Source organism: Stegostoma tigrinum, chromosome 14, assembly GCF_030684315.1.
Source record: "Stegostoma tigrinum isolate sSteTig4 chromosome 14, sSteTig4.hap1, whole genome shotgun sequence".
Classification (NCBI taxonomy): domain Eukaryota; kingdom Metazoa; phylum Chordata; class Chondrichthyes; order Orectolobiformes; family Stegostomatidae; genus Stegostoma; species Stegostoma tigrinum.
In genome coordinates this window covers 70,156,864-70,173,652 of record NC_081367.1, presented here as the reverse complement: position 1 = coordinate 70,173,652, position 16,789 = coordinate 70,156,864, and the positions used below count along the sequence as shown (strand labels likewise).

General features: G+C 37.4%; 1 long non-coding RNA gene across 1 annotated transcript; it reads left to right on the top strand.

Annotated features, from left to right (window-relative positions):
- Nucleotides 1-249: 249 nt before the first annotated feature.
- Nucleotides 250-16,038, top strand: LOC125457418 (uncharacterized). Its single transcript, XR_007248624.1, has 3 exons — nt 250-467; nt 976-1,066; nt 14,738-16,038. It is a non-coding gene; the product is annotated as an uncharacterized LOC125457418 (long non-coding RNA).
- The last annotated feature ends 751 nt before the right edge of the window (nt 16,039-16,789 follow it).

Here is a 16,789-nt window from a genome sequence, read left to right as displayed (position 1 = left end):
TTAATATATAATGCAAACATTGATATTGTAAACAATTGCACGACATTCTCGATTAATTTTGTTATACTGAATGCATTGCCCATATTTCTACCGTCTACATGAATATTATGCCCTTGAGCAAGAACAGCTGATTGAAATCTGAATATTCACTGTTACGGCAAAATACATTGTTTTCCTACTTGAAACCGATTATAAGGGACATTCCTGTTTGACATTGTGCAATGCTGCACAGAATTGGAGGAGCCCGGGAGGAAAGAGGTCATGCAAAAGCATATCAAGTTTTCTGTACCACGTATTGATTATCTTATCTAACACAGAAGTCGACAGAGGGAGCCACAGTGAAAAATGGAGCCAGCTCCGACGCTTGAAAAGATTTTTCCTCAGACAGATTAAAAGTTCTATTTTTGACAGGATGAAAGCAAGCTGCCATTAAGAAATTAAGCGAACATATCAGCTTTACTATGCAGGTATGACCCGAACTGCTTTTATGCATTCTACCACAATTGACAGCAGCGAGCAACTTCGGTCTCCACAGTCAACATTTTCGCCCGCATTCTGTCACGCACATTAATTGCCCATAAATTAAGATATAGTGTGCATAATATAAAGTAACAATATGCTTATATTCCACGTGTATGACTTAATTAAGCTGTTTGCAGACTGATGCTGTAAGTCAACGGGTGTGCAAGTGGATTAACAATATACTGAACTCATATTCTCAGGATGGTGCATAATTACTTTACTGGCGGCACATATCAATTTTTGATGATTACAGAACACATGCTCCCTTTATCAACATGCACTTTAGCAATTCTCCTCTGTGTATTAAAAGTAATTTCTTGTTTGGGAATAAATGACAGACTCAAAAAACAAACGGTCAATGCAATTGAAATTCGAAGTATATTTCAAACCAAGTGCAAATCTTGCATTCGACTATGGTTTAATTATTTTTGTTTTGTTTTGTTGTTTAATGAGAGTGGAACGATCTTCCATTTACGTCTGACAGATTTTGACTTGCAATCCCAGCCGTCATAAACCTTTGGCGCCATCAAACATGCTCAAGAAGGTGAGTTTGACACAGGTAACTACTTTGACACGAAGTATATCCGCACACGATATGGTGATTTACTTAGCGCAGAAGGAGATTAATAATTTAATGGGTCGCTTACTTTTTATATATATTCTTTCCAACTGCATCGCAAAAGGGGGGAATTAAATTAAGGGGGTGTCCGAGTTCAAATGGACACCAATGATATCCCATGTGGACCTAGCGTAGGGAGGTTTGATCAGAGTCTGTTCGATTAGTCACATTACAGAGTACTTGTCCTACCACATGCTCATGAAATTTGTAAAATAAGCAATCGAATTATACCACTTGATTGCATTAGCTTCCATCCCCGTTCTCTATATCTTCTTGTCTTTGTTGCGAGGCAACAGGACAAAAACTGGTTACAGAAATCGAATTAGTCATAAAAATGATTGACATCGCCTCGTATTCCCTTTTAATATTCATGGACTTTTAAGTGGTAAAAAATTACGTCCTTTTTGGCAGTGAAAAGTGAAAGAAATAAAAAAAACTTCTAAAATAAGTACTTGAGGGTATTTTTGCAAAATAGTGTTTCACGACTTCTAGGTGGCTGTACTTGCTGCCTCTGATTAATAGAAGTCTGTTGTATTGCTGTCTCCATGGATGTCATGCGGGGAAGAGCACTATATTCCAACTATCCAGCGTGAATTTTGAGATTAAATTGAGATGAAGGGGGAAATAGTGCATATAGTGCCACAGCTGGTATATCAAATGAATTGTAATCTAATGTTTTTGAAGACGCTTGAAACCCTGGCATTGGCCTTTTGCACATTTTTGTCTGGAAAGCCGTGCGTGGTTTTGTACCTGTAGCAGGTGACATTGACGCAGAGACATCTGAATGACAGCGGGAATGAAGAGAAAATCTAATAAAGCTTAATAAACCGTGATAGCCTCAATGTCATTAAACCTGGAAATAGACGCTTGGAAATAACAAAAAGGTAAATGTCTTCATTAGTTGGATCTCCAAAGACCACACAACATTTCATTAATTTATAATTTATGATTGTTTGACAAATATTAGAGAGTATGTAAATATGGAAGACATAATGTCTTTTCTGCGGGCGTCCAAAAAAAATGACCCAAACTGTATGATGACTCGTACAGTGCACACAAAAATGAATTTATGCATCTGGAACAGTAGTTTCACTTTACACAATACAACGTGCGACTGAAGTGTGATACCCTGTTGACAAACTAATGTGATTTTTTTGGGGGGGATAAAAAGCTGCTCGTCTTTTGCACATCTTGCATGGGGATCTGGGTGTTTCGACTCCTTTACACCACACCTGTCTTCACTGCTTTCTTTGCATTGCTCCCTTCGCTTTACACTAGTATCGCTGAGGGTCGATATTGCATACAGCACCTCGGATCTGCTGGCAAACTCCCTTTATTACATGACGAAGATGTACCAAAGCATTTCAGCCTCCATCATTTTTATGCGATGTTCGAAAACCCGCAATACATCCAAACCATACGCCAGGCATGCAATATGAATTTTATCAACTAAAATGATGCTATAAATTATATAGAATGCGTTGTAATTTTTATGTATATGCTGAATGTAGATTTATCAATCCACTCGTGTAGATTTATCAATCCACTCCAACGATTAATTATGAATTAATTACCTTCAACCTGAAAATGTCGTTTCAGGATTTATGCAAATACAAATTGACCAATGCTTAAATTATCAAAGCAAAACTTGTAGAGTGAATAAAATTGCACGATCGCTTTTTCTTAAAAAGTGCAACAAATTAGGCGATATAACCGTTTGGTCAATAGATTGTGTCTAATTTATTTATAATAAAGCATATCTGTAATAGTATGCATCATTCTAAATTTAGTAGTATTTATTAAGAACTGCGTTCATTTGAAAGATCTTAATGTGAATAATTCTGGTGTACACTTTGCTGTATTTCTTTTGGGGCAAGTTCAAGGTTAGTATTTATTGTAGAAACAGTCTGTTTAGCTTACAGGAGTAATATTCAAAGTTCTTTGTCATCATCACCTGTCATTGGCTAATGGTGTGGATGAACGAATTAAATCTGAACATTTATAGTTTTGTTGCAGAGATTGTTTGAAGTTATCACCTTAACAAAACCCACTTACCTGGAAACTCCCGCAGTAATCGGAATTATAAATGCCAACTGGTGAGTCAGAAGTTTCTGTATGATAATTTCGCAGCGTCTTTAACGAACATCATCGAATTACTTTATTTCTCCCTTGCGCAAATATCTGTTTTAAATTCACCTATGTGGTCAAACCCGTTTTGCATTTTATTTAAAAAACGAAAACTTCAGACTTTTCCAAGCAGAAGTGCAGCAATCACTTTATGTCACACATTGAAAATTCCCAATTGTCTATCTAAAGGTGTAACCCATCAGCTCCTAACCCTTGATAAACATATTTTGAGGAGGAAGTTACCTCATTGAATAATCTCGTGAATATTTCAATGTTCCTGTTGTTAAAAGTTACACAACGGCGATGTAAAGGAGAAGACTTCCTACTGAGAGAGTTATAGCCGCCATCCTTGTTGACCAGACATATTAAATTTGATACTTCAAAAAATACCTACTTGTCACACTATTGAAAATCGATTTATGGCTCAAAAATATAAAACATTTTACTATGGATGTTGAAATTGTTCGCTCTGCAGCCCTGCTGCTCGAATGTAGGATTTGTACTAAATCATTTTAAAATAAATAAAAAAGACATATGTGAAATCTGCGTAGATTTCGAATGCGTTTATCGCTTGTTTCAAATATTCAGTACTTCGCGGGCCGCCCTTTAAAGAGGTCAAAGCCATCCAAGTTATGTCCAAACTTTTTTTTGCCAGGCGACCGTAATTGCCTAATAAATGGTAAAAAGTTTTATCCAATATCGATTGTGATTACCCAATAAATGCAACGACTAACCATTAGTTTTTCTTCTGTACAGAGGAGCATGAAGGTCACTTCAAGGTGCAGAAGTAAATGCATTAAATCAGTAGGGTGGGGGCTCTTCGTCTAGTTACAGCGTTAGTGAGCACAGATTGAAGTACAGCCGGGTCATGAAAAAGTCTTATGTTCTTATAAAAGAGGTGACCTATACTGACATGATGTATGGAAGTAAAAGTCAGCATAAGTTAAAACCAGTCTTCAATGGCCTGAATTAACAATGTTCGATTAATGTTGTCGGTAAACGTGAACCGTTTTAGCATCATCTGATCCATTTTGAATCCAAGGTGAGAGTTCTAGTTTAATTAAAGAATCAATTTCCGGTCCTTTTCATTGATTTCTGGATGTTCTGTTGGTCTCGCTGGTGATCACTTCAAGTCTTTCTCGGACTAAATAGGGATTTTCCGTGAAACTTGTTGCTGAACTTTACCTTTTGGGATCTGCTGAAGTGCAATTGACGTTAAAAAAACTTCTCTCCCTCGAAATCAAGACTTGCTCGCTCGAATGTAACTATTTTAACATATTTTTAATGGAGTTAACCTGTCCTCACCCTGCCTCCCCATCATTCATTTCCTGTGCCGCATATCTTCGAATTACAATTTACTTGGAGCCCTCTACTTCGTCATCTCAGGGACTTTCCTTACTCTGGTGCAACTGCATTCTTCGAAGCCACAATCTTGATTATAGGAGATTATATTGGGCGGTGATTTGCCATCTCATACTATCAAACCATAAAATAAATTTGAATAGATGCAGAACAATCACACTACATTCATGATATGTATGCTGTGTTAAACGTCGACCTAAGTTGGTCAACCAATTGTGACATAGAAGATTCTTGTGTAACGGCAACAGAGAAACAGAAAAAAATACTGGGGGTTACTTTTGTCTCTGCTGGGGCAGAGTGGCACTCGTTTTGTGTTTTTTTGACGATAGGGTTTTGATGACTTATAGTGCATACATAAAACAAACTTTCCTGCAGTGTTGGTCTCTTCCCTATCGTCAGGCTTCCTTCGAGACTGCCAGATGAGTTTAAAAAGACAAAAAAAATGATAAATAGCATCGAAGAACTAATCGCTGGAGGGCGCGTTTACCAATTCATAATCATTTGTTCTTCGTGATGTACGACCCTTTCTCTCAAATCTGAAAAGCTTCCATTTGAAGGTGTAAATAGCTTTTTTTCTTCAGTAAACCTTCCTGCATTAAGCTTGATTGATCTGATGTACAATTTGTCCCAGAGTGCCATTTTAGAGGGAGAACACAGGTTTAGGAGATTAACTGGCAGCCCTGTTACATATTAATGAAGTGGAGAGATACACTAACGTGGAGCTAATTTATTTAGTTGTTTCTACTGCAATCGCCCTTATTTGGGTTGTATTAGACCCCCGTGGTTGTTGCACACTGAACTGAGAAAGTAAGTTGCGAGATCTTTCCAGAGATAACTGCGCACCTGATGCACAAAAACAAATGTTAACTTTTGCTCCATAGGTTGGTTTCCAGCTTGAGTTCCAAAAGATTGAAACACGTGTATTATTGCTGGTGAGTTTGGGCTGGATAGGATTTACACAAGAAAAAAGACACACTTTAACCAAATTTTCGACGAACTACGCTTCAAATCAGTTATTCTTTGCATGTAACACTTAGAAAAACAAGTAGGCAGTAGGTCGCCTTTGTTAGCACTTTTTTTTCTGTTTTTATATTATTCCATGGAAGAATTCAGAAGATTACAGTTTTCTTTAAATCATATTTTAAATGGGCTCCTTGCAATGAAGCAAATCGATTTTTTTTTGTTTTCTCACAATTCCGTTCATACATATCACCTTGCTGCTAATTATTAAAACAGAGAACCTCCACGACAAGCGCCCGCCTGCTTGCAATTATTAATAGCTTTAATAATCTTGCATTTTCACTTCCTGATTGAGAACATAGTTTTGTTACATTCCCGTTGGTCTATTGATGACCCCAAGCAATCCAGGGTCACTCAGTTTGTTACCTTTGCTGTCTGGTTCCAGAACACTTAATTACAGTTGATTCTGAAGGGATGTTCAGAGCGACTCCTTCCGGAACGGAAGCCTCAGTGAATGTCCATGGTGAATCTAGTTCCACCAGAAGCCCCCTTCCCATAAAACAAAAAAAAAGACTGCACATTTATTGACGTGAACGTAAATGCTCCGAAGTAATCAGATAATAATTTGTGCTCGAAGCAAGCATGCACAACTATTTTAATGTGTTTCCTTGGATGGAGTACAATACGTTGTCAGATGTGGACCATAGTGTTGGGAAATGTACTTGCAGGCAGCTTTGAAAACATTCTGGGTATGTCCTGAAAAGTTTTAGAAGACAAAAGATTGTGAGCTGCGATTTTACTTAATATATTGACGTCTGCCTTGCGCGTTCTAACAGAAAAGCGTTACCAAACTGAATAATTTTAAAACAAGTTGCTTGCGTGAAGCTTATTAAAGTCCCGTAATCTCTTAATGCGTACAGACTAGGGTTTCTATAAACTTCACGTTTTAACCAACGCGATTAATTAAGGAAAAGGCGAAGTGTCAGCTTTGACAAAACGTTGTACGATATTTGTGAAAATGTTCGTCCCTCAAACTACCCGCCACCGGTATTCAAAGTTATATTCATTTACACGTCACTTTCAATCAAGTAAAATACAGCAATCTTCCTCCTAGTCCACAGCCTTACAAAACCCTGAATGACTTTAAATGTTTCCCGAGAACTTTTGTTTTCCTGCCGATTTATGTTCTTTTTACAAAATACGTTTTGGAAAGTGATTTAAAAAAAGATTTGGAAACGTTGTTACAAAGAAAAGGACAAATTAGAAGAAATTTTCTGTGATCAAAGGAGGAACAGAAAAGCGAGTATGGGCATTCAGGACGCTTGACTTATTCAGACAACTGCTTTGGAACAGAAGGGCAACAAGCGTGTCTTATATTCAAAAGACGGTTCTATTCATAGTGCAGGTGCGAAATAGTGTGGCACATTCTGCCACATTATGTAAAGGTTGTTAGAGATTAGTGTTCAGACTTAATAACTAAGCTGCTTGATTTACATTGTAGAAAGCCTCTTCATCCGTGAAAGCAAAATAATTTAACGCGTGATCATTGGGAGTGCAGTTGATACCCTAATACTTTTATTGTGTTTTAAAACTGCTAGAGCACTTTCCATCGCTTCTTTAGAAACCTATAATTTACACCCGCTGCACAAATCTTAGAAATGAGTATTGACACTGTGTGAGTGGGTGCATGTATGTGCGTGTATGTTTGTGACTGAGTACGGATGTGTGTGTAACAGACAGGAGAGAAAGAGGAAGGAAACGAGAGGGAGTGGTCAGAATGAACGAGGTAAGTGGTACAAATGGAAGAAAAAAGGGGGAACATGAAAACACGCGAGTGGGTGTACGAGCCAGGCAAGTCCGACAAAAAGAACAAATGCAAGCATTTTTTTTAAATGCATACATTTTTCTTAAGCAGACATTCATTAGTTTACATTTGTGCTTACTTGTGTTAGTTTAAGCAGCAAACTGTTTATTATAATCGATCCAAATATTATCAGGGAGTGTTTGGATCCTGTCATTCTTGACTAAGAGTCACGTGATCATTTGGGGACCCTAGCTTTCTCGGGAGAGTTTTGCATGTAATAGCAGCATTCAAATAGTGTCAAAATTAAATTGTATGATTTAAATGACGACGCATATGAGGATATAAAATGTGTACTTTAATATATAACACAAAGACATATCCATGTGTAAATAACTCTTCAAATTAGCTCGTGCAGAACTGAACATAACGTCGGAAAATGTCAAATATTCTGGCATTTAGAAAGAAATGTTTTGCGCAGGAAAGCCAAAACAAAATAAGTATGCAACCATAGTAAATATGCAAAGGAATAAATATATTGTTCGTGATATTGCATGGGTTTAAACAGCCATTGCAATTCACCATCTATCCCATTTCCCATTCATGTCAGGTACATTGCAAACTGTAATATTATTATAACATAACTGGTATCCTGCTCAAAATTACACAACGCGTGCAAAATATTGACAAAAGAAATATGAGGCAGATTTACGAATACTTAGCATCCATATTTTGGGAGGTGCGTGCGAGGAGGTAATGTATACATTTTCCCCCAACAATTATATTGAACTTTGTTCGAGATTGGATGGATACTGAAGATTTTTTTTCGAAATCTAGACTTGCAAAACAACCCAGAGATGCAGTGTAATTTCAATGCGCTGTCTTTGAACACAACTTGGATTTGTCCACGGACTTTACACCGGCAAGTTATGTTGAATCTCAAACAGATGCAATTTACTAAGTAAAATCTCCTGAATGTACAAGCTGCAAGTTAAAACCTAAAGGAGATTGTTTCCACATAAAAGGTCGTAAGTCAGTCTATTGCTGTCTGACCCTTCAGCTCCTTGTTAAAGGCATCATTCACACAACCTCTAACAAAACCTCCTCAGCTTTCACGGAAATGTTTTTATTATTCTATTTTCTTACATGATTCGTTAATTAAGTAAGCTGAATGATTAGAATAGCACCTGCGTGTTGTCAGGACGATCTCTGCATACTAATCTGTTCATCTTTAAATCTAGTAATTATAACATAAAATAAGACATTGAATAGAACGCAAAGATTTTTTTCTAAGGCTCCTACTAATCCCCTATTAAAGGAGTCTTGTTAAATAATTCAGGACAGTTTCCGGAAGTGGGATTACCGACTCCATTATTTTTCAATGAAATGATATTTCACACTCAACTGAACCTCTGTATTTCTATAACAGCTTCTGAAAGGTCAGCCTCTATTTTCCAGAAATTAGAAATCTAAAGGGGAGCTTGATTCTTTTATGAACACAGAATGACAATAATCTCCTTACTCGCAGCTGTAATTAAAAATGCAATGAAGAACCTAGTTCTTCTTTTCTGTCAATGTGGTACTTCAGAGCATACATTGAAATATGAAGTTGAACATTCCCACTCAGTAACTGAACGCACCACTCAGTCAGTATAAGTTCATATTTCAAATTATCTAATGTCTTTAGCAACGTTATGCTGACATATTCATATATTATTTTTATTATTCGTAAACAAAGTCATCGCACTATAATGGGGCAGAAGAACAAGCTTGAAACTTTTGGTGTACAGTTGTTTTCCTCACAGAAAGCAAACAAAGGGAAAAAAGCAAAGCGACGCTAAAATAATTAAAATTATATCAAAACAAATATAATTAAAATGCATAAAACACCGTTACTCGTTCAACTGTTATTAATAAACAGTTTTGCTCCAACAGCTTGTTCTGCAGCAAGTTCATCTGTATTATATACATATAGTTTTGATTGATTGCAGACGAAACGTATGAATATAATGATACATATCCGAATTAGCCCACAATTCAATGTGTACACCTGCGAATGACTTATCCGACATTTTCTTTGCACATTTCGCCATTCGTAAACAGGAAATAAACTATCAGTAACACTGCAGTCAGAATCCTATTCCCTAGCCCTATGTTTGCGATTGAGACGTGCTGCATAAACAGCAGACTGGCTAAATTTGTCATTTATGAAAAGCTGAAGTTTGCATGCGTGATTGATTTGCGCAGGGTTGCACCAGATGCAAGTGTGAGAGAAATGCTTAGCGCGTGAAACTGCCACTGCACATTATTAATCTCAACTTTGGAAAATGAACATCACCATATGTATATCGTCCGGCCTTGGCATAACTTGAATAGAGATTGAATCTCTGTGCATCGAGTAAAGACTTCAAACTATTATAGGAACGTACCAAGTAGTCTATAAACTAATATGTCAATAAACTAATTTGCACCATTATAACTAAAACGATGCATCCGACGGACATTTTTTATCTGTTACTTTTTAATTTTTATTTAAATAGTTAAAACCTGCATTATAATGCAACCGATAATCATTTTAGCTCACTGAAAATCTATTTGTTCAAACAGAGGTCCAGTGTCTTGGTGCACAATGAGAAGTTTATTTTTTCTTGCAGAAAAACAGCACTCTCTAAAGTGTTAAAAATTTCTCACTCAGACCAACGGAAATGTTATACGAGTGGTCAGTAGCACGCAGAGAACCTTAAAGGAGAACTTTTCTCGCCTCTATTGTTTTATCATACTTATCCAGTCCGTTTTTCCTACTTTTTTTGCATTGGTTCAAGAAAATATCATTTGGATCTGCGTTGCTTTTATGTTGAAAAAAATAACAGTACTCGATACATGTGTCGAAACCATTGAAGTGAGCGCTATTTTGCATGTAGCTGATTTATTAGAGTTGATATTATGTCTTCATCTGACTTCCTGTGTTTCACACGTCAGATGGAAACGTGAAGCATTTTAAATTGTGCCATACAATTTCCTAATTGTGCGACTGAAACCTCTCTTGCGGAGAGCATGTTTTAAAGTTCTGTTTCAATGTTTTGATAGAAATATGGCTGTACATAGGGCTTTTGATCGATTCTGCTCTTGATATGTTGCAAGACACCAGCAAGATTCGCTTACATTTATTATCGTGTAACGCAAAATCCCAACGTGTAGTGTATAATGTTACCGTGCATGCCGCTGAAGGACCATCCTACTTTTACACCATATCTCTTCCACTCAAACAGCACAGCACAGGCTAAGTTTATTTGATGAAATATTTTGTTAAAAGCATTTCAAATGCAATTATGTTCGCATTTAAACAAAGTCAAATTACAGGTTTATTATAGGAGCTGCGCTTTTTTCTACAAAACTGCTTCCACCCAAAGTAAGGAATGGAAAGCAAGTATCATGATATTTTGAGACGTCTGTTTTATTACAACGAAACTGGTGTCATGCAAATACAATTTCGACTTATAAATTTTCCCGCGTTGAAGAAAATCTCTAATGATAAACAAAATATTTTTTAAATGATTTTGAAATATTTATTGCCTGTTTGGAAGAGTCAATAATTTTTAACAATCATTTTGACAGAATGGAGTCTCAGTTGTATATTTACTAGCTAGTTAAACAGTGTCTTATTTAACCCTTTCTGACCAGCGCACTTTTAGTTCTTGCCTTTACGAACTTTGAGCACAACGTAATGTCTGAGGCTACAATTGTTTAATATGATCCGTATCGATCAGCATATGCTTCACATTTAAAAGGCTCACCGAAGCTATACAGTCTTAAGTCATGTGAGTGACATTGACGACGTCAGAATCACTACCAGGGAAGATTGCTTCGGACAAATATTGTTTCTTAGAAGTGATCCTCAGTTATTTGGACTGATTATCTGTTTACCTATGATGAAGGTGCCTTAAACAATAATTATACAAATTATATTCCGGCAGCATTTTCTGAACCAAAAGTTGAAAATGGTATCTTTGACAATTGCCATCGTTAAAAATGCGCGCCTACACAGGTTAAACGCTAAATAACAGCATCGCAGTACACGGTTATAATCGAAAATTTAGAAAGTCAAAGATGGAGAGTAACATTCAAAGCGCTATTTGTACGATGCCACGCACATTCGTGATTGCACATCCCCTCGGTTAATTCGAACAAATGCAATTAGGTGACAGGGACTTGGTCACAACTGCATAGTATCATGAGAGTGTTGGCTCGGCAGGTTCATACTAAGTGTGTGGTTACAAATGGGTGCTGAAATTCGATTTAGATTATGAATTCTGACGTCACATTCCCGCATAATAGTTATGAGGCATTTTAAAAAATGCAACAACAAAATCGAAAATCTTCCATACAAGGCGATTAATTAGAAAAGAATGTATCTGAGTGTAAATATGAGCTGATTCCCTTTTGCCTACTTCCTAGTTCTGTATTTTGGTCTGCGTATTGTTGAGGGGTGCTACTTCTTATACATGCATTGCTTTGTTGTCAGGACTTATCAGTGAATGGACGTTAATTAATGCTCTCCAGAAGCTTGGATGGAGTGGATGATAGGAAGCAACAGGGGATGAATCCCTCCAAAATGGTTTGTCAATGATGAGAGAGAAAAGCCAGTGTCAATAAAAGAACCACTAATGATGGCCACACGTCTCTCACCATGTTGCCCAACGTGCCTTTCCATCTCTTGTTGACTATAGTCAAGTGTAATAACTGCATATCCTCAGTCAAGCATTATAGCCTTTCACCGTGTGGATTAATTAGTAAGAGTTGTCACCTCTTCATTTCTTTCTTGCCACCATTTTGGACGAATTTCAAAGTACGCAACTGCGTGAACGTATAGCGATTGTGCGATTGGATTTCGATTTCTGCCGTTTTCATAATTTAAGAATCCAAATGCTCCTCGAACGTTCATAAATTAGAGACGACACACAAATTGTTAAGTCACCGGAAAAAATTGCTTGCTCACTTCATCAACCATATCGTAAAAGACAGCGCATGCGTGTAGCTTTAAATTTCAATCCTTTATCTAAGTCATAGGAATGAACTGTGGCTTTGATGTTAAACGGGGTGTTCAAATGTGACTGAATGGCTTGGACTATTTCAGACGTTACTGCTGCATTTGTGTTTAAAACACGTATTTTAAAGCAATGTTGTTCGACTGATAGGAAACTGACACAATCGTGTTGCTTTAAGTGTAACCATCGTTTGGGTGCATCATATGTCATCGATTTCAATGCCTTCTGGCTGCTCCTCGGTAAAAGGCAATTTGCGCATGCAACACGTTTAAAAGATATATATATATATATATATATATAAAAGCTCAATTAGTTTTCTGTTTATTGATTGGGAGAGTATTTCTGTCGGCGTGATGCCACATGACTCAAAACAATTCGAGATAAACGATATAATGAAACAATATTTTAACAGAATGAAATTACATGTTGGAGTTTGCATCTACATGTTGCGATTTGCACACGTATGATAGAATGCGCTGCACTCCTTATTTTTTTCTGTGTTCCTTTGATAGTTACACAAGGAAATACCGCCCCCTCTTCTCCGCCAGCACCACCTCGCAGTCATTAAACATTTACATTAAGTGGCTTGCTGTCAACATATCCTGACTTACTATTGTAAGAAAAAAAACTTCAAGTAATCAATATGTAATAAGACTTGAAGATTAAAAGAAATATCGCCCATTTTGGATCGCAATTCGATGTGATTCCCCCAACCATTATATTTTATTGCGAACGACGTTGCATTTAATGTAACTGCCAATAATTCCTTCCGACTTGATTGACAATAATAAATTATTTGTTCGAGACCGAGGTTTCAATGCAAAGATTCTGATCGCCCGTGCGCAATAAGCAACGCTTCTAGGACTTTTGGGGAATGAGGAAGGTGGAGGATGTTGGGGGAGGTGGTGAGGGAGGGTTACTATGGACGAAATTCTGTAATCATGCTAATGAATTCATTAGAAAATTGCTTTCCTGCAAATTGCAACTTGTCTGCAACATTTGAGAACCAACTATTTATGAAACAGCGTAGGCTGCTATCTTATTTCTCTGACAATTCGCACAGATTTGGAAACGATTGATTTGCGATGTGATGCCATAATAATCCCACTGAAAGAATACACGATTAAAAGTTAGATGCCCATTGTTTCTTTAGGGACCTAACCTAGTGTGGAGTTTAACATGGAAACTAACAGCACAGAATTGTGGCCAGTTTTAAAAGCGATAAGGATAGAGCCATGAATAGTTTAATTAAAACTGGCTTATATTGTTAAACAAGGTTTTGTGAAAAAAACGGCTGAAAGAATCTGTTTCAGGTTGAATGCTTTTTAAAAGATTCCTTTTTTAGTGGTGTCAGGCGCAATGTAATGCCTCGCACTTCTTGTATAGTGCCGATTTGCTGTGTTCTTGGGGGGAAAACCCGACATAATCAAAAAGTGAACAGCAAACAAAAGACCCAGACACTTCAAGCGATTGCAGAGCGAGAGGGAAATGCATTTACGCCGGAGAAATCGGCCCTAAATCCGCCCAGGGGTAGTAAACAGCAACATTTTAGTGATCTGTTCCAACTCGTGTGTCAACTGACACCGTGTACTAAAAAAGGGCTGGGGTGCTGATAATATTGTTTCATATCCAATGTAGGTTATGTTATTGTGATGATAGGATGCACTTTTGAACGCACTGCTAAATAAAGTTTCTTTCTGTCCCTCCAACTTTTAAAAAAAATGGATAACGGATTTTGAAAGATCACGCAAATAGAAGACTACCTTGCTGGTAGAACTGGGGGGGAAGGGGCGATAAACTGAAACAAGAGGAGCAAATATGATACCTTTGGCTAATGCAGATCACTGCAACTAGCCCTTAACACAAAACTATAGAAAATTGCATTGAACAAAATGGCGACCGTGCAGGGGTCTGAAATGCAGAAGCCGAGATTTGTTAATGAACGTTTCTCAACGTTGATATTGCATTGCTGCAAGAAAACAAAAGGATCGAATTTAATGCAGGATGTTTTCAGTTTGTGCACGCAGAAATGGCATGAAGCTCAAATAATTATTCCCTGATTTTAACTTTAACACAGTAACTCTTTATGACAACGCTTAGTTTCTGTAAGACTTATTCTAACCGTTCTGCACATTTTGAAGTTGCGGCAGAACGCTATTGTTTGAATCAGGAATTTGAACAGGTGACAACAGCATAACATCAACACAATTGCCGGTTCAGTCTAAAATGTAGCAACAGTTCTAATACTGTCCTGTCTACTCAAGGTAGTAATACAAGTCTTTCCATCTTTTATCTCTTTAGAAACGGTTCAGAACTAACGGACAGAAAACGCTTGACAGAGAGGAGAACAAATCGCTGACAAAGAACGCTTTCCGTTTCGCCAGCGTCGTTAAGACGACAAGGAAGAATTCCTTAGATAATAACTCCCACTTCAAAGACTTCTGCCCTGAATAGAGAATGTACCATCCTTTTTATTCGGCCACAAGAGTTTTCACTAAAGAGGACTCGACTGTTTGGTTATTTTTCGCTGTGTTTATTTTTCTCCATTCACTGGGTACTTGTATAAAATAAACAACAAGACAATTACTAAAAGAAGGATTCCTAACTTATCTGCTCACAGGGTCGGGATAGAACCTGCTGGGCTCCCTCTCCGAGGAGCCAAGCAGTTTGATTCAGGCCATCCCTAATCCGCCTGAGAATTCCTCCCAACCTCAAAATATTAAAGATTATGATGAAGTGAAGATTGACTGTACTAACCTAGCATGAAACCAAAGGTCAACGCAAATGTATCTTAATAGAGTGTCTCGAATCTAGTGTGCCTCCTTTGAAGGCAGTTTGCTATTGCCCCGTTCATTACCATAGCGATCCTAGCGTGCGGTGCTGAGGCACCATAAAAATCCTACTTTGGAATTCTAAAACCCGGCTCTTTGAACAGCCCGAGTCTGATTAGAGTCCTTGTGTCTTTTATTTTCTTTCTCATTCTTTGGGGTTTGGTTTGGGGGGTGGGGGGTGTTTGGGAGCAGGGGAGATCTCTCGACCTTTTAAAAGTTTATGGAAAGTTTAACTCGCTCCCGGATTAACTATATCAGAGAAGAAACAGGAAATAAAAACTTAATTGACAGTCTGATAACTCAAACCGTCTTTTTTTTCCACCAGGAGCTGGGGGCACTGGTATTATTTATGGTGTTACTGGAGTTTGGCGTAAGTCATGTTTCGCGTGAGTTCTTTCTTTGGGGCGTCGAGCCTTCAGTAACAATGAGCTGCACACCGTAAAATATAATATACGTATTATAAATTTTACATAAATACACAGACACACATATATATGTATATATATATGTATACCATATATACAAACTTGCTTACATATGGTCCTTAAGACGTACACATTCCGTTCTTGATGAAAAGACTGCACTAGCTCCAGACTTGGCTTTCAGTATTTAAGTATGACTTGTCTATTGCCATAGAAATCCTAACTCACCGTGAAGATTCACCGTTGCGAAGAAATACTCTTTGTAGATTTTTCTGCTTTGATGTCTCCACAAGGATATTCAGTCTTTTGAATTGTGATTACTTGGATTACCTATAGCAACTGGATGGACATCTGCAACAAGTAAATGAAAAAATTAAGGTGAATTACTATCTATCGCAATGAATCCCATTTATAAACCTGCGTCTAAAATTACTTTCCTTAATTTTCTAAGACTCTGAAAACTTTGAGAAACTGCCCGAAAGTTCATTTCGTTAATATTTACAGCAAAAGTAACACACGATATACAATCTGATTTAAAAGCAGATTAAGAGAAATAAAAACTTTGCTATCGGTATTTCTACTCAACTTTTTATTGGTTTCATTGTTCTTCCATTGTTTCATCGCCTTTCTCTGTGCTTATCGATAAAAGTTTCGGTTGCTTTCCATATCTTTCACGTGAATTTTGGATAGAAATGGATGCCACGTCTTCTCTGAAGATGTCTGTCCTCTATTTTAATTTTCTTCTCGCGGTTTCTTTTATTTTGGCTCACAAATGCTTTCTGCGCCGGATCTCGGCAAAACATTATTAAGGAAAGAAAGAAAAACTGACTTATTTAATAAATTGTCAAGGAAGACAGACGATCTTAGTCACTGGCGGTGCAACAGAGCAAACTGAGGAAACGATGATGGGATTATTATACCTTTTCACAGCTGCCCAGACTTTACTGGAAAATATACGTCGTAGATTAGGCTTTCTCTGAGGGAGAAACGAATATATTAACCCCATTTTATTTATCTTGCATAGCAACCTCGTCCCCTTACTGTGCAATACGTTATATCCCCATTTGCTAGGCCCCATATCACGAAAAAAGTGAAGAGAA